At 41.2% G+C, this 25,378-nt stretch overlaps 1 long non-coding RNA gene across 2 annotated transcripts in view; it reads left to right on the top strand.

The window, feature by feature from the left end:
- The first annotated feature begins 17,570 nt into the window (after positions 1-17,570).
- Positions 17,571-25,378, top strand: part of LOC147582429 (uncharacterized) — a 67,534-nt gene continuing 59,726 nt past the window's right edge. For both annotated transcript variants that reach the window (XR_015249094.1, XR_015249093.1), the window contains exon 1: positions 17,571-17,674. This is a non-coding gene — a long non-coding RNA (uncharacterized LOC147582429). The remainder of the gene's footprint in view (positions 17,675-25,378) is intronic.

The raw sequence follows: 25,378 nt of genomic DNA, 5'->3' as shown, positions 1-25,378 counted from the left end.
CAAATTAGCACAAACTTAGTGGCTTGAAACAACACATATATGTTATCTTACCATTCTGAATGTCAGAAGTCCAAAATGGATCTTACGGGCTAAAAGCAAGGTATCAGCAGAGCTGTGTTCCTTCTGGAGATTCTAAAGGAGAATCTGTTTCCTTGCTTTTCCCAGCTTTTAAAGACCATCTACATTCTTGACACATGGTCTCTCTCTTCATCTACAAAGTACATCACTCCAGCCTCTGCTGCTGTCCACATCTCCTCTCTGACTCTGATCCTTCTTTTTGCATCTTACAAGGACCCCTGTCATTACAATGGGCCCACCCACTTAATCACATCTCCAAAGTACCTGTTACAATGTAAATTAGCATATTCAAATGTTCCAGAGATTAGAACATGAACATCTTTGGGGAACCATTATTGAGCTCACCATATTATGCAAAGGAATTTGGACAGTATCATGTCAGCCAGGGACCAAAACCTCAATCCCTACCAATGTCAGGCAGGAAAGTAGATAAGTAAAGTGGGTATTACACAGTAGGGAAGAGGAGAGAAATGACAAACTGAAGACTTTGTGCTCTCTCTAAAAGGAGTGCCAGTTACTCAGCTCTGAATATCACCAAAATAAATACAAGCCAGTGGTGCTTTATCACATATTCTTATGGATATGTCATGGTTTATTGAACCATCCCTGTTGGAAATTAATGTTGGTACCTATATTACACTATTATAAATAATGCCATAATGGCCACCCTTGTACATAAATAATTTTCTGTAACTCTGATTATTTTTCTAGGATAGATATCTCAAAATAGAATTAAGCCAAACAGCACTGAGGTGCCTCTAAAAAGCATGAGCAGAATGTTCAGGACCACATGGGCTAGGAACACAATGTACAGTATATAAATCATTGCCTCTCAAAGCATGCTCCTGAAGACAAGCAACATTCCTTGAGCTAAATTTTTTTTAAAAAATCAGCTTTTGCTCAATTCATCAAAAATTAAATGGATAGAATTCCCCAATCTTAATTTACTATCCAATAAATGTTTCTTAATCTCAGGAACCTATCTTTGATTGCTAAAAATGAGCCCTAGCAAGTATTAAAGGAGCAATTAAGAAACCAGTATTGGTGGGCGACATAAGAAATGTTTTTACTAAATAAGCAAATACACATGCAAACACACATTTTGTGGATCATGACCTTAAACTGATCAAATCTAAAGCATTCTGAAAAGAGTATCCTGACTTCCAGGTGCTCCTAATATTGGAGCAACTATATAAATCTTTTGATTTAGTATCCATTTCCCTGCAGTCATGGTATATTCTTTAAAAAGTAGAACTACAGGGGCGCCTGGGTGGCTCAGTCGGTTAAGCATCCGACTTCGGCTCAGGTCATGATCTCGCGGTCCGTAGGTTCGAGCCCCGCGTCGGGCTCTGTGCTGACAGCTCGGAGCCTGGAGCCTGTTTCAGATTCTGTGTCTCCCTCTTTCTCTGACCCTCCCCTGTTCATGCTCTCTCTCTGTCTCAAAAATAAATAAATGCTAAAAAGAATTAAAAAAAAAAAAGAACTACATCTCACAGGAAAATACAAGAAACAGACCATTGGGAAGGTCAATACAGAGCAAGAAGCCTCCTGCACTGGCCAAGGATGGGGCAATCAAAGATTAATGCTACCATCATGTGAGTCACAGCAAATGCTGCCAGTGGGTGCACATAAATGGCATTTCTGGTATGTGTTTGGTCTTTAGTGCAATTGTGTTGTAAACCGAATTCTCTTTTTTAAAAAAATGACAGGGACACCTGGATGGCTCAGTCGGTTAAGTATCCGACTCCTGATTTTGGCTCAGGTCATGATCTCATGCTTGTGAGCCCGAGCTCTGTGTCCAGCTCTGTGCTGAATCATGGAGGCTGCTTGAGATTTTCTCTCTCCCTCTCTCTCTGTCCCTCCCCTGCTCACACTCTCTCTGTTTCTCTCAAAATAAAGAAGTAAAATTTTAAAAATAAATAAATAAAAATTAAAACGACGGAATAGAATCATACGTTGCATATAGGAAAGGTAGGTGTTGTTCTTGAAAATTTTTTCCATGTATGCATGATGTATATTTGCATATATATGTATACACACATACACACAGAGAGAGAGACACACACACACTGTGACAAGTTAAAACATTTTTTCCTTACTGTGGGTCTTAGTAAAAAATATTTCAAAGTTACTGTTGTAGAAGAGAGAGTGATATGTTGGTCAGATTCCCCAAGAAGTAGACACCAAGATAGAATTATCTGTGCAGGAATAATTTAATTCACTTATTGGTGGAACCAATGTGAATAAGGAAGAAAGAGAAGCAGGAGAAGACAGAAAGAACTTCTTCATTTCTTATTTTGGGCAGGAATGGCCCAGCAAAAATAAGCCCCCAGCCCAGGGAGAACATTGCCTTGTTGTAAGAGCAATGACAGATACTGAAATGCAGCTTTGGCAACTGTCCACCAGCTGTACTCCCTACAGTGCAGATCTCCTGAAGGGCAATCCTTGCCATCACCCAGAGGTCATGGGGGAGATATCTCCATTGTTAGATCCTTCTCTGTGGCATTTGTGTGTACTACAAGTTAGGAGCCTATGCTCTGAAGAAAGACTCCTTGGGTTCAATCCCAGCTCCAAGGCCAAGACTCAAGTGAGGCAAGTGGAGTCTCCAGGCCACAAAGGTTAAGGAGGCCCTTACTTCCTGAGAGGCACTTGCATAGTCCCAACAGTGACTACTTTCTTCAGTAGCATGTGCCCACAACTCACCGGAGTCCCTACCTTGCCTAGCTGGGTCATCTGCTGCTGGGAATGAGAATAATGTACCCTATGTGCAGGATTGCTGTGTATATTAAATGCGTTAGTGAATATGTACACTTTGGACAGTGCTTGCATGTAGTAATGAATGCAAGAGTTGAATGCTTCTATTATCCTCAGTGTTACATTTATATTTAAAATTCAGATTTTCAGGCACCATCCCACTGCCCCAAACAATTTTGATGCAGCAGGTCTGGGGTGGGGTGGATGAGTATGTCTCTGTAATATGCCCTCTTATTCTTACAAGCACCCACATCTGATAACCATTGACCAGGTTCTCCTCGCTGAGCACTCCTTTCTTACTACTTAGCCCCTTGCTACTCATCTATTTCATTCTTGCTCCAACTACCATAACTCGGGCAATGAAGCCAAACTATGTCACGTGTGCTTTCAGCCCAAAGAAAGCTGCAGGGGAAGAGCCCAAAGGTGCAGAGTAGTCTCATCATGACGTGGCCTTCAGCAGGTGAAAATGTCACTCCACCCTTAGGCTTTAAAAGTAGATGCCTAAGTTCTGCATTACTGTAGAATTGAACTCCTCTGCCTCCCTCTCCTCGTGTATTTCTCACCCTCCCTGTCTGACTTTGAAACCACTATGCTGGAACCTCCCCGAGAATGCAATCACTCAGCTATTCATGGGATCCCAGATCACAACAAGGAGTGGTTTTGTGAACAGCACCTTCCTTTCACGCACAGAGGTGCTTCAGGGATGTGGTTGTGAACGCCTCCAAGCACACGGGTGTCAGGCCCCCGACAGTGCCCTCGCCCACAGCTTTGAAGTCTTTCAGCCTCGAGATGCAGTCCATGAGAAGCACACAGGTGCACATTCAATCGGGGCTTGTGGGGGACAATAGCTTCTGATTGGGATGTGATCCCACCCATGCCAGAAATTGGCGGCAGCGTAATCAACTTTGTATTAAATGACAGCACCACTCGCCATTACCTTACGTTCTGAAGGGATCCATTTAATATGGAAAACATAAACCAAAAAGCTTGAGAGGCTGAAGTGTTCTGTCTGACTCTCAAGGAGGGGCTGAAGTCAGAATAACAGCCATGGTTTCAAACATAGCCTGAAGAGGAAATTGCTTGGGGCAGGGAATGCATCTCAATCTGGCCAGCAATTCAAGCTGTCAGTTTGCATTCATTACATGTCATGGTCTGCCCAGCATGAATAGCCTTGCTGATCACCCAACTCAGCGGGCTGGTGCCAAGCATGGCAGGCAATGCTGATACCACAAGCAGTTGTTGCTATGATTTATTGAGCACTGACTATATGTGAAGCAGAGCCTTTTGCTAGCACATTATCTCATTTAACCATCATGACAACTTTATAAAGTGGGTATTATTATCATTATAAAGATGTAATTGGTGAGGCACAGAAAAGTTACACAACATGTCCCAAATCAAAGTTAGAAAACAGAGATTCCAAATCAGTCTGGCTCCAGAATCATTGCTCTGTTTTAAGGAGATGCCTTTGAATGGAATGAAACAAAAAAGTATGACATGGCTCTGCCATATATATTATGGTATAAAGGTGGAGAAAGCATAAAACATATAAGATACAAATTAGGCAGAGTCAGATTTGGAAAGGGCAGAGCCCAAATTATGCAGAAAGGGGAACATCAGAGTGAGGGTGTAATTTGTACAAGCAGGAGTAGGTTAGAGGGGGCATCTTGTTGCTGATCCACCTTGTTATCTAAGCACAACTGGAAGACTATAAAACCCAGGACCTGAAACTCAACCCATCTCAAGGGATGGGTAGGCTTCAGGTGCCAGACTCAACTGGGTATTAACAGGCAGAAAGTGGCCCTTTGTATGGATGGATCCAGGCAGTGTCCCCTCAAAAAGGTACAACCCAAGGAAGCAGAGTATCCTGGTGGAAGGGCAGGGAGTTCAATGTGAAGAGAATAGAGAAGAGAATTTCTTTGCCATGCCATACTGGAGAGGAAGGATTTTGAAGAAGATCAGAGGACAGGCTGGGTTTATTCGAGTTTCTATCAGTCACAAGCTATGTGATCTTGGACAAGTTACTTCGTCCCTGGTTCTGTTTCTTCATCTGCAAATTGGAAATAATGATGGTACCTAAATCATAAGGTTGTGAAGAAGATTAAAAGGATTCATGGAAAACAGAACAGTGTCTAAAACAAGTTAAATGCTCTATAAAGTCTTGTTGTTTTAACCATATGTGGGACATAATAAAAATGGTTAGAAGGGGAAAGTTATCAGCTGGAGAGGTTAACAAGGAGGAAAGTGAAAGTGGAGAGGTTAACAAGGATGGCAGCCTGGGAGAAGTTGGTGGCAATGGGATGTACCTGGGATGATGAACCACAGGCATGTGGTTGGTGGCCTTAAAACAGTCTCTATCCTTAACACATGTCCTAACTTATTTACAGCTCACCACAATGTCTATGATGTAGGCTACTTTATGGCCCCACTTTACAGATGTGGAAACTGTGGCTCAGAGATGGGAAGTAACTTGTCCAAGGTCATATAGCTAATAAGGGATACAATTGGGGTTCGAATGAGACATCAACTGTCAAATGACTTATTGTCTTCAGGTTTCTATTAAATCCTTGGTTCAGAGTTAGTTTAGTGACTATAACAGGTGTTGGGGAGGATTTTGGTCATCTGCAGACTCTAAACTAGATTTTCTTTAACCACTAAGAATCCCAGTTACCCAATGAAACAACATTTTGTGTATTAGGATATGTGTGATCTAATCTCACATAATGTACCTAGATTATGAGCACTTTCACACACTTTACCCATTCCAACCATTATTCAACCAATGCCTATAAAGTTCTTTCCTACATTCTAGGTATTATTCAGGCCTTAGGGATTCAAATGAATAAGCTACAAAGGCAGAGAAGCACAACCTCAGAACATTCTTACAAATGTTATGGCAGAGGCATTCAAAGATTTGTGTATTGGGGTGGGCAGCATCATAGGGGGCAGTCAAGAGCCCAACTCCCTCACTTAAGAGATGTAACTGTTGAAATCTAGGATTAGATTCGCTCATGGACACTCTCATTCTTGTCTGCTCTGTGTCCAACCCCTGCTTCATATCCCCAACCTCACATTGACTTCAGCCCCATCCCAGTCCCTGGAATTCCTATTTACATTTTTCTGATCATATAATGTTCAAATTAACCAATCAGTATTGAAGGTGAGACTTGCTCCTTTCCCAAAAGTCAATGTTGAACAATGGAGAGACAGAAGAGAAAGACTAACCTCTGAAAGGAGAAGAAGGGAGAATTCTATGGTAGTCTGTATATTTCCTTCTAAGCGAATGGGGATTGGGGGAGATTGTTTGTTTTGGCCTGGTAGCTAATGCAGAGTATATAGCTGTAAATGGCATGCTAATAATGGCAAAAGTCTCATGACTACAAAAATCTTTTTTTTTTTTTGGTACTTCTTTTTTTTAATGTTTATTTCTTTATTTTGAGAGAGAGAGAGAGTGAGCATACGCAGGTGGGGGAGGGGCAGAGAGGGAGACAGAGAATCCCAAACAAGCTCTGCACTGTCGGCACAAAGCCTAATGCAGGGCAGGAAGTCATGAACTGTGATCATGACCTGAGCTGAGATCAAGAGTCAGACACTTAATCAACTGAACCACCCAGGTGCCCCTACAAAAATCCCTTTTTAATGATACCACAGGGGTCATTCCAGCCTTTTGTCTTTGCTTATGGACTTCAACTTTTTACTTGATGTATTTACACACATTTGAGGGTTTTTTTTAGAAGTTTGTATTACCTTTATAATTAAAACAGTAAAATGAAAAGTAAAAGCAAATAATATTATATTAACAAGTTCAACACATGTTGGTCACTTGCATTGGACAAAGCAGTAAGATAGATACAAATGAGAATGAGATATATACTCTTCCTTTAAGGAACTCGATAATGATGAAGCAAAAACTCAATATTGTCCAAGAGAAGGAATTAAATAATCTGACTAGAGATGAATATCTGATGGTGATTTATAGTCCTAGTACTAGTATTCTCAAAGTGCTTTTAAGCTATTCTAATAAGGGGATCTCAGGAGTTGCCAATATTCTCGAACCATTTTTCAGTATTTCATTTTATTAGAGCAATAAGTTCTCTCCTATTGGTCTTGAAACTTAGCTGCTCTTGAACAAAGAAGACAGCGAAGAACTACTGAAATCTCTTAAATTCTCTGAGATGTGGCAAGACAGAACTCACTTTCTGACATCTTAATGTTTTCTATAACCTGATCAGCAAGCAATAAGCCATCTCACCCACTGGTGATCAATTTAACATTTGGTAAAACTCTATATCCTGGTAACAAACAAACAACAACAAAAGATGAGAAGAAGCTGATATGCACATCCATGATGGAGATGATTCCCCTAGCTAGTTCATACAGCCTGTAACCAAAATCAGAGTGAGCATCGACTAAGTTTAAGGGTGGTGGGGGGAGTCTCCCTCCTTTATGTAAGGGCCTTATTTATAGGTATAGACAATCATTAGGAAGACTGCTTTGCTTTCAAATATCTTCTGATCAGCTGCTGGAAATTTCACTGTTAGCAATTTTCCCCCCTTTATATCTTTCCCCTTCCTCTGTTAAATTCAGGAATTTTAGAGCTGCAGGCAGGAAGTTATAATCAATTCAGTTTGGATCAATAAACATGTATTGAATGTCTCCTGTAGACGAATGCTATGCTAAACTTAAGATACAAAGCTAAGTAAAATGCATTCCTTTAGTTAAGGACCATATAGCCTGAGCAAAGATTTTTGAAAGCCAGCCTAAAGGATTGCAAAAGATGGCAACTCAGGTCCTTGTTAAATAAAAATAAAGGTCTCAAGGCTCCCTCCCAGAGATTCTGATTCAGTAAAATTCTCCAGAAAATTTTGTCATGTAGTCTAAGTTAGGTTTCACTAGCCTCGGAAAAAGACAAACATCCATAAATTAAGTTATAATTCAGCGTTTTAAATTCTACAGTGAAAGCATCTATAAAGTTCAGTGGAAGCAAGCAATTAATACTGGCTGGGAGGATGAGTGGGAAATCCACAGGTTTGACCCATTGGTATTCAGACTGGGCAGTGATGGATGAGTGGAGTTCTCTGGCAGACAAGGGTGTGGGAGAGAAGGGCATTCCGGATGGAGGGAAAAGCTTGAGTACGAATTGTTCAGTGGGCAATTTATTGCTTGCTGTGATTTCAACAGAGACAAGTGGATGTGGAAGAGATGTAGACAAAGAGGATGAAACTAAGGGAAAATTGACTGAGAAGCCACAGGCAAGAAGGAAAACGCATTAAGCAATTAATTTAAATGTAGAAATATTCATGTATTGGGGCTCCTGTGTGGCTCAGTGGGTTAAGTATCTGACTTCAGCTCAGGTCACAATCTCACAGTTCACGAGTTTGAACCCTGCATCAGGCTCTTTGAGGACAGCTCAGAGCCTGGAGCCTGCTTTGGATTCTGTGTCTCCCTCCCTCTCTCTTCCTGCCCCACTTGCTCTCTCTCTCTCTCTCACTCTCTCTCTCGAAAATAAATAAACATTACAAAATTTAAAAAAAGAAATCTTCATGTATTTACTCATTCACTTATTCACTCAACAAATATTTATCAAACCACTGCACTCAAACTGAGCATTTTATCAGGTAAAGACCACAGGTCAGTAAAGGGGAGAGTGGGGTCTTGGGGCATAAGAAGAGAAAGTAGAAGGCTCAAAGGTGACCCGCTTCAGCATTTAAATTCAAATTATTGAAAATACAGAGATTAGAGACCCAAGACTGGAGATTCCTGAGATGTGGCTAATTTGCACTTGAATATAGGAATTGGAATTAGGTAATACATGTGAAAATCATTTATAACCATACATATTGCTATACAAATGCTTAGATTGCTACATATTCATGTAAAAGTAGAGTGATGTGTGAAGTGTGAGGGAAGACTGGTCCCAAGACAGGTTACTTACTAAAGGGTTAATCCATTCCTTGTCAGGCAGTTTAGAAACATGATTTTATAGAGACAAGAGTTGCCAATACATGTTGTCAGAAAAGGAAGAAGCTTCAGGTACGACTTTTGTTTCCTTAATTATTTATCATTAAAGTCTTCCATTGGGGGTAACAAGTAATAGACCCTGATTCTTCTCAGAAAATCTCATTTGCCCACAAGAGAGTTCAACCAGGGGATTTAGGCTGCTAACCACTTACCATTCTTGTTTTTCTTTTTTCTTTTATAGCGTTTGGCTTTCTGATTTGAACTGTTGGAGAGTACTCCGTTTTGTTTCTTTTGTATTGTTGTTTTACTTTTATTTTGTTTTAGTTTGCTTCATTTAACTTCTTTGTGGGGAGACAATGTATAGACTTGATTAATGTAACTGATGATACATGACTAGCTATCTCTATAAGCTCCTCCTCTTCTCCAGGAGACTTGAGATAGAAATGTATCAAGGAGGAGAGATTCTAAGTGATGAAGGAATAGAGCTAGGCCAGTCTCTGTCATCTTGGGCTACCAAAACAAAGTAAGAGAGAGTGGGTGGCTTAAACAATAGAAATTTATTTTTTTTATAGTTCTGGAGGCTTGAAGCCCAAGGTCAAGGTGCCATCTTGGTTGGTTTGTGGTAAGAACTCTCTTTCTGGCTTGTAAACAGCTGCCTTCTCCTTTGTGTCTTTTCTTATAAGAACTCTAATCCCATCATGGGAACCCCACCCTCATGACTTCATCTAAACCTAATCATCTCCCCAAAGCCCAAATTCCAAATACTATAACATTGGGGTTAAGGCTTCAATGTAAGAATTGTGTACGTGTGTGTGTGGGGGGGGGACGTACGTAATTCAGTTTATAACAGACAGTGAACCCCCCCCCCACCCACCCAAAGGCCAACTCTTCTGATGTTGTTGCTGGGGCTGTTGGTCTAGGGTGCTTATTAAGTAGGGGCCACATGGACTGTGAAGTCTACCACAGAGATGCTAGAGCCAAATTCATCATTATAATAGAAAATAAGCTTGTAACGTTGTGAGGGCAATAGCAGACCCAACATCAGAGGTGAAAGGGTAGGCACTACTGTAAAACCTCATTGTCACCTGGGATACCCCTCTGACGCTTACTTTAGCACTTTTCAAGTGTTGTCTTATTTTGCAACTTTCTCCAGAGGTCAGGTCAGATCCATGACAGGGAATAGGAACTTAAGAGACCATGCCAGTAAGTTTCCTGTTAAACTCAGGGAGGCCCTTCCCACAGCCTTGACAATGCCAGTGGGTGTAAGGGTGGTGTTCTGGGCAGCACCCCAGCCATCATGCCAGTCTTCCAAAGGAGCTATCTAAAATTTTCTACATGGCAGTAATAGCATAAACATGGTAATCAACCTTCCACAATGCCAATGTTATCATAATAACCTGGGCCAGGGAGGCCAAGAGGTGGTTCAGGGGACATTGCTGACAATCTTGAGGGAGTGGTCATACCTCTAATGCTTTACTGCCAGCACTAGCATCGGCAGAAGGGGCAGAGATGATAGCCCTTTGGAGTCTACCCTTTAAGTGAGACCCAGATTTCTGTTAGGTAGTAAAGACACTAGTGGACTCCAAAGCACATTTAGCACAAGCATCATCCCCCTTTGATGTTACAAGACAGAGGCATACTTCCCATCGATCACAAGCTTCCCAGTCTCAGTTTAGACAGTGCCATTGAATTTGCATGCATACAACAGATCGTGTAGTTGAGGTCAAAGATGGTAACAATGTTGCTTTGCCAATGTTCAAGGCAGCTCTTTCTGGTGATCAGGCATGCAATATGGCCACATCTGTTTATTCTGACCTTCATCGCCATGTCTTAGGGATGCAGCTGGCACTTCATAAAAAGGCATAGCTGATTGTTGAGCGAGAATTCGTTTTTTTCTTAAGGAGGCAAGATGGCAACATGATTCCATGTACCTCTCCTTTCTCACATTCTTGATGAAATAACCAGAGAGGAAATCCTCTGTATTAGCAGGGAAACCCAGGGGTTTATGCCAACACATGCTAGACATCTGAAGGAATTTCTCAGATTTATCGTGCAAGTGGAGTTCTAGGGGACTGACATGGGACCCTCGGAGCAAATGTAGTGGAGTTCACTGGGGAAAGAAGTTCCAAGAGCCAGAGCAAGCAGCCCCTTGTGGCTCACAGGAAAAGTGTTTTTTGCTTGTCCACTTGAGGCCACTGAAAGGTTTTAACCAAAAAAAGTGAGAAGTTGGATTTCTATTTTTAACAGATTAAGAGTCTGATTAAAAATTGAACTAGGGGGGCACCTGGGTGGCTCAGTCGGTTAAGCGGCCGACTTCGGCTCAGGTCATGACTTGTAGTCCGTGAGTTCGAGCCCCACATTGGGCTCTGTGCTGACAGCTCAGAGCCTGGAGCCTGTTTCAGATTCTGTGTCTCCCTCTCTCTGACCCTCCCCCGTTCATGCTCTGTCTCTCTCTGTCTCAAAAATAAATAAACGTTAAAAAAAAAATTGAACTAGGATGGTGGCTATAGAAATGGAATAAAGAGATAGATTTTCCAAATACATTAAAGGTACAATTACAGGATTTGGTGTTGGACTGGATGTTAAAAGTAGCTGTCTCTAGGTGGTGGAACTGAAGGATAATTTTTAGTCACCTATTTTTTTTCTTTCAGACATTTCATAATTTTGTACAGTGAACATTGATTGTACCAGTAACTTTTTAAAAACTTAAAACCAAAAAAAAAAAAAAAATCTTCCTGAATACACCAAGAAGGGATAACTAGATTATGTACTAGGTAGATCCTGGAGAAGCAACTTCAAAATAAGAAAAATCCTCAAAAGATGAGCAAAACAGATGAAACAGAAGCAAGACTCCTGGCATGTACTAGTGTAGGACTTTCAGTGTCTGTGTGTTTGGCCGGGGCGGTGGTTGTCAGACTTTTTTTTTCAGTATTGGGATTCTTTCCTCTAATAAAATCTACACAGAGAGCTTGCATGTAGCAGAGATCACAGGAGCAAGCCTCTGGTTGAAGGAGGAGGAGGTTGAATTTACGCCTGAGGTCACCCTCCTCTATCTCTCCCTTTCCTCAGGAACAAAGGCTGAGGCACTGAGAGAGAGAGAGAGAGAGAGAGAGAGAGCAACTATGGTTTGGCTTTTTCTTTTCATTTCCTTGGCTTTAGGGATTTAAGCAGAGGCAGTTCTGTTTGATGCAAGCGATATGTGGGTGACAGACAAAGCTGAGCAGAAGCCCGCTTTCAACCTGTAGCCAATCACAGCCATTGTTGTGCACTGGCTAGAATAAATGTATTTGAAGGCAGTGCAGCACTGATTGGAAAGACTCCTTAAATGGGAAAACAAGAAAAAGAAGCCTTTTATCTTTCAAAGAAAGAAAAGACAAATGGGAGATGAGAACATGACTTGCAAGAAAAATGTCTGCCCCAGGTTGGGCTTAAACTATGTTTCTTTAATCTTCTGCTTGAAGCCTCACCATTGCTAAGGACATCCAGGCAAGTCACAGTGCTGAGAGAGGAGGGCCAGGGCAGAGAAGGTGAATGGGCCAGGCCATGCACCCCATGGGGAATCACTACCCATCTGTCACCATTCAGACAATGAAGGGACATAATTGTTCCCACCAAATGGAGTTTGCAGTGAACTCTGAGAGCTTATGAATGAATGAAGGTTGGAGAACCATACGTTTTAGACCGATGTATCAGGGAAAAGAGGAAGAACCGTTCATAGGAGAACAGGTTGGGAATGTACTATTTCTCCACCACTCACTCCTCTCCCTCTCCATCCCCAGCATTTCTATGGTGGCTGTCCTGCTCTCCATGACTACACTCCTGTAGTCATCTAGAGATGATGCACCGGCTGGCTGAGCACAGACCCAAGCCGGACCAATCCTAACTCCTTATCCCCATTCTAAGCTGATTTCTCCAGGGATGGCAGTCTAACCTATGCTGAGCCTCTGAATGTCTTGCAGGGGGTTCTGGAATTGAAGCCAAGAACATCAGTTAATCTTTTTCATCAGTTAATCTTTGGCTTACCAGGCAGCCAAAGAGGTAAGCATTAAGACTATCGCATTCTTCAGTAGATGGATAAACAAACTCTGGTACATCTATGCAATGGAATACTGTTCAACTATAAAAAGGAAGAAACTACTGATAAACATATCCACTTGAGTTAATCTCAAAGACACCATGCTGATCGAAGGAAGCCAGGTCCAAGAAGTTGCATAGTGTATGATTCCATTTATACAACATTCTCAAAAAGAAAAACTCCAGTGATGGGGAACACAGGAGAGGTTGCCAGGGTTATTATAGGTGGAGGTAGGGGATGACTACAAAGCAGTAGAATGAGGCAGTTTTGAGGGCCACGAAAATGTTTGCATCCTGGTTGTGCTGGTAGTTACACAAATTTATACCTGTGTTAAAATTCACAAAATTCATAAATGTTTTTCAAAAGAAAAAAGTCAATTTGACTATATGGTATTTTTTTGAGAGAGAGAGAGAGAGAGAGAATATGTGAGTGAACAGGAGAGGAGCAGGTGTAGAGACAGAGAGAGAATCTTAAGCAGGCTCCATGCTCAGCACAGAGTCTGATGTGGGCTCAACCCCCCAGACCCTGGGATCAATGACCTGAGTTGAAATCAAGAGTCGGATGTCCCACCAACTGAGCCACCCAGGTGCCCCGACTATATGGTACTTTTTAAAATAAAATTTTTAACCATTAAAAAGAAAAACTTTCTCATTTGCAAGGAGAGGTGGTTGATCTACAAAAGGTAGGAAGTAGGAAAACTTAAAACTGCTCAGAGATAAAAAAGTATAAGAGAGAAACCAGAGTCCCTTTGGGTCCGGTTCTAGCAATTGTGTTCTTATTCTTGGCTTCCCTGAGACACACTTATATTCTCATCATAAATTCCCCTTTTATACTTAAGCTAATTGAGCTCAGATGTTTCATCAGCAATCCAGAATCCTAACTAATTTAGTAAGAATCACTGGTTCACTGTTGCATTTGTTGTTCTGGAGCTGGAGGGTAGCTTCCCTCCCTACAAGCCTAACAGTAAATGGAGGCCTACTTTATAGACAACGTCACCTCAGCAGTTATAGGTTTTACTACACTGATAATAAACCGCACATTCCAAATCGCTGACTCATTAAGCCCTTGCTCCAAATCCTCTCTCCCTAAGGTTGCCACACAATGCTGTGAGTGCTCATTAAATCTCAGAGATTTTTAAGTGACATTTACTGTTATACACAGTTCAGCTGACCTTATGGGGGTAGTTTCCACAAAGCATGCCAGAAAAAGCCCCATGTTACCAGCCTGCTGGTAGAGTTTCCTTCCAGTGTGAGGAAAACCCAGTGTACATAGAGACCAGCTGTTCTTCTTTTCTAATCCCCAGAAGTGACCCCAGAAGATATCTGGGGTATCCAGCCAGCTTATTTCGTTCCTCATGGAGATCTATTCTATCCTGCCTGTAATTCCACTAGAGCCAGATGCGGTGAACATATCCCTTATTCTGAACTGTAGTTTTCCCCAAGAGTATGCAGGATAAAAGGAAACTCTGCTAGGAACATTCATTTGCATGTTTATTAAATAATTGATACACCAACTATTAATACATTTTTGTGTTCTTCAGTGCAGCCAGCACTTTGCTAGGTAACCGAGACGAGTGAAACAGTGGCCAAGGAGTCCATGGTCTTATGAGGAAATGGACTTTCTGATAATATCTGCACCCTGGAGGCAGACCAGTACTCCAGAGTGACACCCAGGAAGGAGGGAGGAACAGAGGTGCCATAGGATAGCTGCTGGGAGAAAGTGATACATGGGTTTTAAACGATGAGTAGGGGTTTGCCATGCTTCCAAGTGGAGAAGGGCCCTCTAGATGGAGGGGACACACACTGGGCAACGGACGTGAAACCATGCAGTGGAGTTGGCCAACTCAGGGAGTCTGGAACTTGCAGAGGTGAGGGAGAGATAGGAGCCCCAGCAGGAGCTGGCACTTCATCCTGCAGGGAGTGTGTGGCTATGTGGGGTTTCACAGAGACAGACGACGTGCATGTTTTTGCACTTTTAGAAAATATCACTTTGGCAGCAGTGGGGGTGACTAATGAAAGATGGACTGAATCCAGTGGGAAGAAGGTAAACTAGGAGGAGCCTGAGGCTGTAATCCAGGTGAAAGAATCAAGTGGGGAGAAAGTTGAGAGGATACATTTGGTAGGAAGGTTTCTTTTTTTAAAGCTTGTTTGTTTGTTTGTTTGTTTGTTTGTTTGTTTGTTTGTTTGTTTAGAGCATGAGTGGGAGAGGGGCAGAGAGAAAGGGAGAGGGAGAATCCCAAGTAGGCTCTGTGCCTTCAGTGCTAGAGCCTGACTTGGGGCTCAATCTCACAAACCGTGAGATCATGACCTGAACTGAAACCAAAGGTCAGATGCTTAACCAACTGAGCCACCTAGGTGCCCCTGGGAGGATACATTTGGAAGACAGAATTGATAATGGGTGGTGACCAGTAGGGTATGGTGTTTAAAGAAGAGAGACCAGGATGCCACTTACATTTATGATTTGGGATCACAGGCGGATGGAGATGACAGTGTCAAAGAACAGGAGGGAAGACAGGAGGAGGAACAAAGTTGGTAAGGCCAGGTGGAGATGAGAAATGCTGAATTCAGAAGGGAAACTGTTTTTCTCCTCCATCGAGACAAAATAAATAAATCAGTAGGGAGGTCTGTCATTGGAATAGGAATTTTATTTTATTCACATAGCAATGCTCTGCACATCTTTTTTTTTAATGTCTTTTATTCATGTAGAAGAAACAAAGAAAGAGGAGCTCAGACAGGCAGAATAAGGAACCCAGGGAAATTTTAGCAGACTGGGAAATAAAGCTTTCTTGTCTGAAACACTTCTGGTGAGCCAGTAAGTGAGAGAGACAAAGCCACTTTGATGATATGCAGTCCACCAGGTTGAACACAAACTGCTAAAAAAGGCCAATGATGGGAAGCTCAAAGGAGTGATTTTAAAATGCAGCAATCAAATCACTATCTGTGCTTAAGATTAGGTATGGGAAAAGTTCGAAACATTTCGGAAACAGTAGGAAAGGCAAGTTCCTATTGACTATGAAATTTGTTCTTGGTGATCAAGAGTTAGTGTAACGTTAAGATCACTGTTTTAATACGGAATTCTATTTTTTTTATTTGAAAAATAAAAGGAGATTAACTTGTTTATGCCTTATTGCTCCTGTAATAAGCAGATATTCTGATAGATGGAGAGGTAAATGTTTTATTTTTTTATTTTATTTTTTAAAAAAATTTTTTAAACGTTTATTTATTTTTGAGACAGAGAGAGACAGAGCATGAACGGGGGAGGGGCAGAGAGACAGGGAGACACAGAATCCGAAGCAGGCTCCAGGCTCTGAGCCATCAGCCCAGAGCCCGATGCGGGGCTCAAACTCACGGACCGTGAGATCGTGACCTGAGCTGAAGTCGGATGCTTAACCGACTGAGCCACCCAGGCGCCCCAAATGTTTTATTTTAAAGGCTGATTTTGCAAAACAGAATTTAGGACTTAAAAACAAATATCACTATATTTGTATTCATAAGATTTAATTATAGTAGAAGCTCTCTTAAACCATCTCATCGTATCAATAGATAGACCAATATTCCCCATTCTCGTTGTAAAACACTGGCCCATGCTCAGGCTGCCCCATTACTTTGTAAAATGTTCCCACCCATTGAGTTGTGAACTTACCATGCATATTTGTTCCTTGCCGAACGCCACTCATTATTGTATATCCACTGTAATGAAATATTCCATAATCTGATAAAATGTGATTTCAAAAAGAAAAAGTTGAATGCTTTAGAAAGATTCAGTAAAGAAAAATGGCTTTTAAAAAATGAATTAGGTTGACTGAGACAACCATAAATAACCAAAAAGAAAAGTAAACATCTAGAGACAATACATTTGGAATTTTTTGCAAGTGCCTCTTGGTTCTTGTTCCACTTTATAGAAACCGAAACTAGAAATCCCAGGTGGTGCATTCTAAGTGTGATCTAAGCAAAAAGAATAGAATTCTATTCTAATAGAATTCACATAGAATTCCAATCACTGGGCCCAAGTTTTTTAAAAGCCATAATTCTATATCAAAGATTGCCATGTGAATATATTTACATTTTTAAGTTAACCTAAAATGTTTGATCATTTTGCACACAAATGTGACTTTTGTGTCCTTTACCTTAACCAACATTTAAAAAAAAATTTTTTTTAACATTAGTTTTTGAGAGAGAGAGAGACAGAGCATGAGCGAGGGAGAGGCAGAGAGAGAGGAGTCACAGATTCCAAAGTAGGCTCCAGACTCCAAGCTGTCAGTACAGAGTCCCACATGGAGCTCGAACTTACAGAGGCTCATGACCTGAGCTGAAGTCGGAAGCTTAACCGGCTAAGCCACCTGGGCACCCCTTGGTTCCCTGTCCACCTGCTGATCCCCATGACAAGAAATGAGAGAACATTCCCTCATACAGCTTCAGTTATCATCAAAATAGTGACGTGTCACAAATCTCCCACTTTAAGATCCCTTTATGAGACTTTTTACTGGATATATTCACCTCCCGCCACTCAACCTGCTCCCCCTCATGTGTCTCTTATCTCAGTGGGCCCAACACCGCAGCCCTCATCCCTGATTTCCTCTTAGACCACCTTCACTCATCAGTTCCTGAGGGACATGTGTGTGTATGAGAGAGAGAAGACTGATCTCTTAAGAACACTTCACATCTACATAGTTTTCTCTAACCATTCTGCCATTCTTCTACTCCAGGCTGCTGTCAGCTCTCTTCTGGATTATGACAACAAGCACCTAATTGATCCCTCTGCTTCAAGTCTGCTCCAGTTCAATCCTTCTACTTCCCATTCTAAAATGTAAGTGTGATCATGTGAATCCCTTGATGAGTTTCTTGATTAAAATTCTGTGGTTTCCCTTTGTTCTTAGGTTAAAGTCCAAAGTCTTCAACATGGTTACAAGGCCCTTTTGGGGTCTGTCCTCTAATTAAGGCTCCAGAGTGAGATATTACCACTTCACTTTCACACTCTAAACTCCAGCTAGAATAAACTTCATTTCCTTCTAGAGGCATATGAAGCTTGCTGTCTCCTCCTGGGCTTTGAGTAAACTCTTCCTTCTGCTTGGTACACATCCCTGCCCATCCCACCCCATCCCCCAAAGAAGTATCTTCTCCTGGGTCACTTCCACTCATCTTATAATTATCCACACAGGCATTGTGTCCACACAACACCCTCAGGACTCCCATCCCATCTTCCTAAGAGTTCCTCAAATACCCTGCACCTTCCCTTCCATGTACTCCTCTTCCTGTGTTGTGATTATCTGCTTATGAGGGCCACAGCAATGTCTTTTTCACTGATCTACTCCCAGAACCTGATAAAGAGCACTTTCTTGGTAAAGGATGTTGAATGAGTGATTGAAGAAAAGTGTCCCCACAAGTGGCCGTGGTCTAACAATGGAATCTCCTTTTTTGGAGGATAATCTCCATCGCCTTCTTTGGAAGTTTTACTTTCTTTACTGCTCTTAGTACTTTTGACTCTAGTACTGACACTCTATTCCCAAGGGCCTGCAAAGGCAACATATCCTGACATTTCTCCTCACCATCTACTCTTTTACTCACATAAAAATAATAGGTTTCAGCACCCTCCTTTGGTATATAATTAAGTCAGCCTTGAGCTGGAAATGACAAGTTTATTTTATAGCCCTATAATAAAGCTGTCTGCCATCACTTATGGAGGGCATAAGCTTTCATCTAATCCAGGGGATTGTATTTTCTGTGAGAGGAAATGAAACATTCTTGCATTCATTCATTTATTTGGTGTGAACTAAGCACCTTCTATGCGCAGAGTCACTGGTCCACAGTCAGATAAAAAATGGGTCTGTCATAAACAGTAGACTTACTTCTATGGGTTAGACAAAGCATATTGTGGAGAAGCTGAATAGCATTTTGCCAGACTAGGAACTCAATCCATATCATTCTGAGAATTTGTTATAAAGAGAACTAACCAGTTAGGGACAACTCCAGGAACAGAACAGCAGAGATGAGTTCTTTCTCATTGACCAAATCTTGGTCCATGCCCTCATCACTTGTCCGTTCCATGATCTTACTAACTTGTTTCACAAGGTAGCCTAAACTAAGGGTTGGTTTTTTTTAATTAGTTGCCAAAATTCTTAAGTACAGATTAATTGGGGGGGGGGGGCGGGAATCACTTGCACAAGGCAACCATGGGCTGGGAAAATTGTGGTTGTACTCTTTGAATGGGTCACTTTCTCTCCTGTGTCATTCAGCCATTTCAGTCACTTTCAGGTCTACCTATACCCTGAAGGCTTTTAAGATCGTGACCCTTTGTCTCAGGATCAAATCTAAAGTCAGCATCACAGACTCATTCAACTTGTCCCCAGCTCACCTCTCCAGCATTATTACATCTGCATCCCAGTGTCCTAGTTTCTCTGAGTTAATAGAAAAGTCACAATAGATCTCAAATACTCCTTTCTCCCAATGCACGAACATGCTGCTCCATCTGCCCAGACAGCACCTGTTTATTAAGAATGAACAAAGAATTTGTGGGGGAGGGAGAAACCATGGAAAGCAGTTGTAGAAAGGCTACAGAATTTCTCCCCAAAGAAGGCATTAGAAACACTACCCTGCATTAGGAAGCCACAGAACTTAGCAACTCGCTGTGTTGGACCTGTGCATAGCCTGAATCTACAATAGAATTGTCTTTAGAATAAACGTCTCCACTTACAGGACTAAGTTAAAGGCACTGTGGTTTTGCCTGCTGGCTCTGCATCAGTTTTTCACATCACGGCAATGAAAAAGCCAACAACAGCCTGGTGTTGTTTCAGTCATTACGGTGACAGGTCACGGCAACACTCATTCGGCTGCTTTGTGCAAAGGATAAAGGAAAGAAGAGGCAGAGACTTGGGGACAATTCATCCTAGGTCAAACCAGGTTAAGATCAACTGCATTATAAAACTTTCATTTTTAACCAAAGACAAAAACTATTTTCTTTTTCAATATATAATGTGAAGATGAGTACTCCTCATTGTAAGTCTGGGCAGCAGCTGTGTGTCTGCCCAGTAGAGGGAGGTCTCTCACCAACTTACAAAGACAATATTCATTACATAGTAATGCTCAGATTTACAGGGAGGAAAATGAGAATAAGAACTCATAAAATGGTTTGATATAAAATCATGCCAACTACGGGTATTGGTGTTTTGAAGTCTACCTAAATATAACAGACGGAAAAGGGAAACATAGCCACACAGCAACTAATCTCCAAGGTTCTCTTTGGTTCAGGTTGCCTGGATTGCAGAAAAAATATTATTAACACATAGCCCAGGCTGAGGGTAGAATGGTTAGCAAAGAACTCGGAATCCACCCTAAGGAGTTCAAGCTAGGTAGATGTAGGGGATTTCTACATTCAGGGATGGTTGTGGCCAATTGCACTTTTACTCTAGAATGTATCTTGTGAATAAACATTTTGAGTAATGATGTCTTTGTTAGCACCCAGGATTTTGAACCCACACAACCTATATGTAGGTTCAAATCCAATATGGAGAAGAGGCCCGACAAAGGCAGGTTCTCTTCTACTCTAATCATATGACCACTTTAACACTGTGTCCTGATGAATTAAGCTGACTTCACAAAGTCCCAAACTAAGGTTTAGAACCAAAACAGCTTAGTGGCTTTCCTGGTCCTTTCTCCCAAAGGGCTTAATGCTAAATTCAGCCTTCTAGATCTTGCTTCTCTGATGGTGAATACAGGTAGGCCAAACAGAAGGTAAGCCCAAGAGAAAAAGCACACCCAGAGCAGCAGAGATGCCGCTGCTTCCCCAAAGATGGGCAGGGCTTGTCTACATCATGAGGAGCTATAGAGACAGTGCTTGAGGCCTAATGGATTTTCAAGTGCTTATTGAAGTTGGGGGTATAGCTCAGGGGTAGAGCATTTGGCTGCAAGTGCTTATTTATTTATTTTTTTAAGTGCTTGAAAATAAACTTAAAGTGGCATAGGCTATGAAATATGAAAAGAGGGATGCCAGGGTGGCTCAGTCGGTTAAGCGACCAGCTCTTGATTTCTGCTCAGGTCATGACCCCAGTTCAGGAGTTCCAGCCCCACATCGGACTCCTTGCTGACAGTGCAGTGCAGAGCCTGCTTAGGATTCTCTCTCTCCCTCTCGCTCTCCCTCTGTCTCTGTCCTCTCTCTCTCTCAAAAATAAATAAACCTTAAAAATATGAAGAGAAAACTACAAAATAAAATAGTAATCTCAGCAAACACCTGCCTGGTACTTGTTATGCTCCCGGCTCTGTTCTGGGCACTTGTCTCACACTAACTCATGTGCTGTTCAGCATCCCTCTGGTACTACTTCCATCTCCATGCTACACCTGAGGGTCCTGAGGCCCATAGTAATCACTCTGCTAGTAGGTGGTAGGGTCGGGATTTGAACCCAAGAATTTGGTTCCTGTGTCCTCAATTCTGGATCTCTAAGTCAGGACACCTCTCTAAATATTACATCTTTAATTTTAATATCTACAAAATGTAACACCATGTCAACTAGAAAACTGCATTCCATCTTAATTTTTATAATTGTGCATAAATTACATTTATTGAGAGATGTACAGTTGACTCTTGAACAACATAGGTCTGAATTGCACAGGTCCACTTATATGTAGATTTTATACAATACAGTACTATGAATGTATTTTCTCTTCTCTATGATTTTCTTAATAACATTTCCTTTCCTCTAGCTTACTTTATTGTAAGAATACAGGATATAATGTATATAACATACAAAATATGTGTTAATTGACTATATCATCAGTAAGGCTTCTGGTCAACAGTAAGCTATTAGTAGTTACATTTTGAGGGAGTCAAAAGTTGTATATGGATTTTATACTGTGTTGAGGAGTCAGAATCCATAATCCCTGCATTGGTCAAGGGTCAACTGAAGTACATTTTAATAAAGTTTGATGTGGTAGAGAAGAAGGGGCTAGAGCCTTCAGAGTTTTCAAGTGTCTCTGACCCCAGGCCATCATAACCCCAGCAGCCTCAGTGGAGCACCGGAGAAGAAGGTGACAGAGATTCACAGGAGAGAACTCACTGTTCACACTCAGGGACCCTGAACAAGTACCATCCTTTGCTCCGTGGCCCAATAACATCCTTGCCGATCAACCTACACTAAAAATTTGCAAACTATTTCAGATAGTAAATATTCCAGGCTCTAACAAGAATGGCAGAGACAATTTTGAAGAAGAAAAAACAGGATATTTACCTACAAGATCTCAAACCTGATTGTAAAGCTATGTTAATTAAGATTGTGGTAATGGTGTGTGGGGTAGACAAATAGATCAATGGGATAAAAGAGTAAAAGACATTCCTGATAAGTAACTTAGATGGCCTTACAGAGCAGGGGGAGAAAGAATGGACCAGTTAATAAATGATACTAGGACAATCGGTTATCCCTGGGGGGAAAAATGAAGTTAGATTTCTAACTCATCTCAGCAATAAAAAATCAATTCTAACATGAGGAAAGCATGAATAAAGAATATTCATAAAGAATAAAAGTTTTAAGCTTTTTAAAAAATTTTTTAAATGTTTTATTTATTTATTGAGAGACAGAGCATGAGTGGGGAAGGGGCAGAGAGAGAGGGAGACACAATACAAAGCAGGCTCCAGGCTCCAAGCTGTCAGTACAGAGCTGGAAGTGGGGCTGGAACTCGTCAACCACCAGATCATGACCCGAGCCAAAGTCAGACGCTTAACCGACTGAGCCACCCAGGCACCCCGAAAGTTTTCAACTTTTAAAAGAAAATACAAGAGAATATCTTTTTTGCTCTCGAGGTAGAGGACGAATCTTAAATAAGACATGAAGAAAGCACAAATCATAAGGGGAAAGACAGATAAAAAACTGACTCCAGTAAAATAAAACTTTATGTTCAACAAGAGACAACAACAGCAAAATTAAAATTCTACCCACAGACTAGGAGATCTATAAAGCATATAACCAACAAAGGATTCTATCCAGAATTTATAAAGAACTACCACAAATCAGCAAGAGTAAAAAAAGCAAAGAATATGAATGGACATTTCATAAAAGAGGAACCCTGAATAGCTAGTAAATATGTGAAAAGATGTTCAACATCACTAATAATCAGGGAAATGCAATTTGAAATAAGAAAGTGCTATTTCATATACCAGAACAATAAAATTAACACAGCTGATAATACCATGTGTTGGCAAGGATGGGGCAGAAGGGGAGCTTTTCTGTGCAGATTATGAGAATATAAACTGGCACAATCATTTTAGAGAAAAATTTAACAATATCTGCTACAGTTGAAGAGGCACAAACCTATGACCCCAAATTCAACTTCTAGGAATACATCTTAGAAAAACTTGCATACATGTTCCAAAAGAATATATATAGAAGAATTTTTATAGCAGCATTGTTTGTAACAGCAAAAAATTACATATACATAAATGTACATGAATAGGAGAATGGATACCCGAATTGTGGTCTATAAGAAAACACTTCAACACAGTGTTTAAAGTGAATGGTAGAGTGAGAGATCTCTAAAAACATAGTGTTGGTGAGAACAGGCAGACTGTGGAATAACACATACAGTTTTAAAACAGGGAGAACAATGCAGACATTACTTGTGGATTCATGCCTACGTGGTAAAGTGTAAAACATGCAAGTGAATAATAAATTCAGAAATATGTTGTAATAAAGAGAATTTAAAAGAAGACTAGGGTTAGATGTAAGGCCACAAACCTTCAATCAAACACTGGAATGTCAAAAGCTTTTGTAGTGGGTGGGGGAGAAAGAAGTTTCAGAGAGACTTTGTCACTAATCAACAAATTCAAGGAATAGGGGTTTGTGGTGGTAGAGGCTTAGTGAGAATTAACAGAATGGATATACAAAAGGGTTTGCCTCAGGCAGTCCCAGTTTATGCCTACTATTTGGAGTGATTATTAATAGTGCCCCCTTTCATTTTCAAAGGATCAGTGATATGGTCACCTAATAATAAAGCACCTTTACTTTCTCTGCCTGGCAGATGATGGGTACCAGGTACAGACCTTGTCCATGAAGGCCAGGGGAGCTCATTAGATGAATGAAGAGCTGGGCATCAGAGAAATTCGAAAGGACAATAATAGTAGCCAGTCTTCAGTCGATTTTTTATCTGAAAACTGAAGACCCCAAGGTTCTCATCTTTTCTTTACAATCATGTCAGATTAGAGGCACCTGTGTGGTTCAGTTGGTTAAGCATCCAACTTCAGGTAATGATCTTATGATTTGTGAGTTCAAGCCTTGCATCGGGCTCTCTGCTGTCAGCATGGAGCCTGCTTCAGATCCTCTGTTCTCTCTTTTCTCTCTGCCCCTCCCCTGTCCCCTCATGCTCTCTGTTTCTCTCTCAAAAACAAAAAATAAACATGTAGAATCATGTCAGATTAGAACATAGGTCTACAGTCTTCTAGTCTTCTTGGAGACATGGCTGATGGAATAAAAAAGGCCTACAGAGTTAGCTTACAGACCAGACATGAGCAAAAATTACCTGAAGAGTTTTGAAAAATAGAGATTCCTAGGTTCCAACACCAGATTATCGGTTTGAGATCTATCGAGTTATACTTACAGAATCCATATTTTTTCCACTCTCTGGGTAACTCTGGTACATGGATCCACGGAATCTTGTCATGAATACCAGAGCTCTAACAGTTGTGCTACTGTAAATAGCAACTTATTACTGATAGCTCGTCTTATATATTCAATTTAAATCTTCAGGTATCTGTCATAAACCATCCTCATCTCTTGCCTTAATGTAATAATTTTCCAGTCTCGTTATATACAGCTTGCAATCAGTCCCTTCTTGTGGATGGGTCTCCACTACTCAGATTTAAAAAGCACTGGGACTTGCTGGCCGAGTTCTCTCCTAGCCTTGATGAGGAGGCATATAGGAATGCACTGAGAACAATGGCAGGTAAAGGAACACTTCCTTATTACCTGAGTCCAAACCCTCCTGTCAAAAACTTCAGCCCTGGTCACTTGGTAGAGGTATCCTGCTAACTGGATGAGGCAGGCCAAAGTGGACTCCTTTCCCAAAGCTTCATGCTAGTTCCTACTGGGTTTCTAGGAGAGTGAGCTGAAAATTCCAGACAGAAAATTCATCCAAGCTGCAGCAAAACTTACTGAAAACTACTAAAGAATACTTTTTCGCTTTTTTTGCTCTTAATTTTTTTTGTTTGGTTTGGTTTCATTTGTTCTTTTTTTAAAATGTTTTTTAAATTTATTTTTCTTTTTGTTTTTTTTTTTTTTAATTTTTTTTGCAACGTTTATTTATTTTTGGGACAGAGAGAGACAGATCATGAACGGGCGAGGGGCAGAGAGAGAGGGAGACACAGAATCGGAAACAGGCTCCAGGCTCTGAGCCATCAGCCCAGAGCCTGACGCGGGGCTCGAACTCCCGGACCGCGAGATCGTGACCTGGCTGAAGTCGGACGCTTAACCGACTGCGCCACCAGGCGCCCCTTATTTTTCTTTTTGAAAAGCATCCTCAGATTTTGCCAAGG

This window comes from Puma concolor, chromosome A3 (assembly GCF_028749965.1).
Source record: "Puma concolor isolate L17-30 chromosome A3, mPumCon1.1.hap2, whole genome shotgun sequence".
Taxonomy (NCBI): Eukaryota; Metazoa; Chordata; class Mammalia; order Carnivora; family Felidae; genus Puma; species Puma concolor.
Note: the sequence above shows the minus strand (reverse complement) of the source record. Positions and strands in the feature narration are given on the sequence as shown.